Source organism: Emydura macquarii, unplaced genomic scaffold (assembly GCF_026122565.2).
Source record: "Emydura macquarii macquarii isolate MOO-44397 ecotype Brisbane River unplaced genomic scaffold, CSIRO-AGI_Emac_v2 contig_2348, whole genome shotgun sequence".
Classification (NCBI taxonomy): domain Eukaryota; kingdom Metazoa; phylum Chordata; order Testudines; family Chelidae; genus Emydura; species Emydura macquarii.
In genome coordinates, this window is record NW_027132485.1 from 1 (window position 1) to 4024 (window position 4024).

Sequence of the window (4024 nt, forward strand, 5' to 3'; positions counted from 1 at the left end):
ACGACATTAAAATAGCATCTTTATTAAATAGACATGGAAATGAACTTCATGAGTTACTGGAGAAAGGAAAGACATCATCTAGAACATCATCGCAGAAAGAGGGAGAAAGAGAAAATATATACCAAGCTACAAACCTAACCATGACTAAGTGCTAACACCAAGGCAGGTGAGAGATTTGAAAAAGTGAAGTCTGGTTATATCTCTGTGAGTAAGGCATCCGAGAGTCTTCAGTGGGACTTGAACTTGTGCAGCATATTTAGACTAGGGATTTGTACCAGTGCCGCTAAATGAATAGCTACAAAAACCTCTCCAGTGTACATTAGCGTTTGGAGGCGTTTGAAAAGGAGACAACACCAGACAGATTTTCCACTGTCCGATTCGTAAGGAAATCAGAGTAGAACACTATGGACTTACTATCTAGTGTAGGTATGTTTACGTAAGGCACTGGAGACAGGAATCCAGTAAAGGCACTGTGAAATTACAGGCCTGACTTCAAATAAGCAAGGAAACAGGAATAATATTCTCTCACTTACTTGTAGTACTGCGCTCCTCTATCGTAGGTGGAGGAGTTGGTACTACAGTAAGAAAATGAAAGACAAAATCAAATATTTTATGCAGCACACACAATCAAATACATTATATGAGTTGCAGGAAAAAATAAAGTAAAATTCCATCTGGGATATGCTATTTCTATGAGATAGCTCCTTACAGCTGTGGGGAAACCAATAGGATGTGGGCCTGGAGGGAGGAAAGTACCACCGGCTATCCCATTCCTCTTATGCAGTTTAATTCACATTCTTTAAATGGGAATACAAACTTACATGTAGTAAACGGCTCCTGTGTGGTAGGTAGAGGAACTGGTAAATAATAATAATAATAAAAGAAGCCAAAATTAGAAACTTTACAAAAGAGACACTTGAATAAAGATTGAATTACTGGAGAAAATAAAGTAAGATTGCATCTGAGATGTGCCACTGCAATGAAGTAGATCACTTGCTACTATGAGGAAACAATGTGATGGGGGCCTGTAGGAAGGCGCTGTGGCCTCCTCCGGGGTCAGGACCCGAGGAAGGGCCGCAGCCACTGGGCTAGACAAGGGATAGCCCCGCAGAGCAGCCTGACCAACAAGCAACCAGCCGGACTGTGAAGGGGCCGGCAGGCTAGTCTGCCCGGCGACCCAGGAGCCGGGCTGTGATAGGGCCACCGGAGCTGCCGAATCGGCCCAAGTGGGGCGGAGCCTCTCAGGGTACCAGGAGTACACGAGACCAGCCACAGAGCTCACTCAGCAGCAGACCACCGCCGGAGGCAGACGTGCTGCCCCGCCGGCTGAGACCTAGGCCAGAGTTGAGACTCCGACCTACCCCGGACCAAACTGGGCCTAGAGACTGGGCAGGGCCGTCTCGTATCTCTACCACACAACCAGGGAGACTGGGCCGAGACCCCTGAACCGCGGCGCCAGATCCAGACCCCTGAACCCCAGGACTGGATCGAGCCCCCGGTGCCCCCCTTTTGGGTAACACCCCCTGAGGCTGGACGGGACCTGGAGGAGCTGCCGGCCGCCGAGCCCTCGGAATCGGGACCAGATCTCGATGAGCTGCCTGAGACCGCACCCTTCCCGGAACCCAGTGACCTAGAGGAACTGCCCCTCAAAGAGGAGCTACCCGCATTGCCGCCGCTGGATGAGGAGGGACTGGCGGGCCTACCCCGGACGGCGGACCCCAGCGACCCCGGGGAAGCAGGTACAGGGGGATATGGGGAGGAAGTAGCCCGGGGCAGCCATAGATGGTGGCTGAGTTGGGGTGTCCCTGCCGGGGTGTTGCGGCAGGAGCCCTGCCGGCTAAGTGGCAACACCTTTGCCAATGATAGGCCCCTGGGCTGGGACGCAGCGGAGACGTGTGCGCCTGCATCCCCTTCCCCCCCCTCCCCCTTTACCTAGCCACCCCGGGAGAGCCTCAACCTCTCCACTGCTGCCAGGGCAGAACCACTGCTTGCCTGCCCGCCCTGCCTCAGGGCCGGGGCGATGGACTGTTGGACAGCGAACATTTTCCCTACAGGGCCGAAAGGAGGAAAGTACCGCAAGGTTCCTCTTTATTTCTTGTGGTTTAAATTCCCCTTGCAGAAGAACCAAAGGTTCAGCTCCAACACCTGCAGATCAAATAGGATTTTATGGAAGCAGAGATTACTGGCGCTCACAGGCCTCTGTGTGGACTCTTGGTCAATATAACACCATGGACTCATTGGAGTCACGTTGTCAGGCACTTCCTTGCTTGTACTTGCCCCCGTGATCCCCTCTGAGGATGAGTTTCCTACTCAAATACAATTCATGTGAACAAATAATAGAAAACCAAGCACCTGAGCAGAAGACACTGGCCTCCTCATGGTGGCCACAGTTCTGTTTGCTCCATCCCCTCTGCGAACACTGCCACAGAGAGGATTTGTCCCCACTGCACTCTACGTCATCCAGGAGAATGCTTCCGGAGCGTACACCAAAATGTGCAGTGACTAGGGCTGAAATAACCTTTCCACACCCAAACTGTCTGCACACAACCTCAGCATCTTTTATGTCCCACATGCCATCACAGACTGTTCCCCATCTTTCATTGCAAGGGACTTCAGTGCGACCAGAACATCTGTCCTCTCCATTCACCAGTCTCACAAACGGCCAGCTGTTAAAATCTCGGGCCCTTATCTGGTTGCAAAGTTGGCTATTGTGGTATTTTGAAAGTTACAAGGTTGACAGGCCTGTCTTCAAATAGACATGGGAATAGGAATAATCATCTCTCACTTACTTGTAGTACTGGGCTCTTGTGTGGTAGGTGGAGGAGTTGGTACTTCAGAAAGAAAATGAAAGACCAAAGTCAATACATTCAACAGCACACACTCAAATACATTTTATGAGTTGCTGGAAAAAATAAAGTAAAATTCTATCTGGGATGTTCTATTTCAATGAGATAGCTCATTGCTGCAGTGAGGAAACCAATAGGATGTGGACCTGGAGGGAGGAAAATACCACCGGCTATCCCCTTCCTCTTATGCAGTTTAGTTCACATTCTTTCGTTAGGGGCAGGATTTGCCCTTTCTCCCTTGCAGAGAAATGGAAGGTTCAATTCCAAACCCGGCACTTTGCATTTGGTCTTATGGGAGCAGACATCACTGGAGCCCACAATTCTCTGTGTGGATGTGGTGGGGAAATAGCTCAGGAAAGAGTTAAAGAGCTCTTCTGGGTACACTGAATGCAACACACCTGTAAGGCGTGTCAGGGCTATAGATGGGTGGGTCCTTAAAAAGGAGGATCCCTTCTCAGTGTAGCAGAAGTGCGTCCCAGAATTCTCTGGCTCCTAGAAGAAGGGTTTCCTGACTGAAAAACAGCTTGAGCGCCCTGGCTGCCCAGGCCCTGTCCAAAAGGAGAAGGACCACTAGTTTTTGCTACTCTTTTTTCTTCTTTGGCTTCCCGAGGGCCTAGGACTGTGCCTTTTGTGGGCCGCGGAAGCCTATTGTCTTTTTGTAAGAACTATTTTAACATCCCCCCTCCCCGCCCCCAAAAGGAGGCAAGTACCCTGAACCACAGAGCTGGAGGGCTGTGCCCCAGATTCTCAGACAGGAGCAGCACCCACCTTCCTTTCAGCAAGACACTGGAGAAATATAGCCTACCACAATGGGGTATTGGGGGCATTGGCTATAGGGCACCATGGACACATTGTATTCAGGCGGCCATTCACTTCCTGGATTATAGGTGGATTCTATGATCTGATTAAGATTCTTTCTGATTAATTATACCAATTCATATAAATTCATATACCAATTCATATACCAATTCTATATAAAGTGACATACACAGGTTTGTTCACACCATTATATGTGGTGGGACTAGAAAAAGTGTTAGAAAAATCTGAAAGGGAACTACCAGCAGAATAATTGTCTACTCAACAAACAGGAAAAAAAAGCCAGATTAAGAAATATTGCACTTGCTGCTGCAGATATCTGCTATAGCCATAAGAACACAGGTGTGGATGTATACAAGTCG

At 49.2% G+C, this 4024-nt stretch overlaps 1 long non-coding RNA gene across 1 annotated transcript; it reads right to left on the reverse strand.

Annotated features, from left to right (window-relative positions):
- Positions 1-533: 533 nt before the first annotated feature.
- On the reverse strand, positions 534-2831 carry LOC137161611 (uncharacterized). The gene is made up of 3 exons (XR_010922136.1): positions 2790-2831; positions 822-857; positions 534-575 (listed from the first exon to the last, which is right to left on the reverse strand). It is a non-coding gene; the product is annotated as an uncharacterized lncRNA (long non-coding RNA).
- Positions 2832-4024: the final 1193 nt, after the last annotated feature.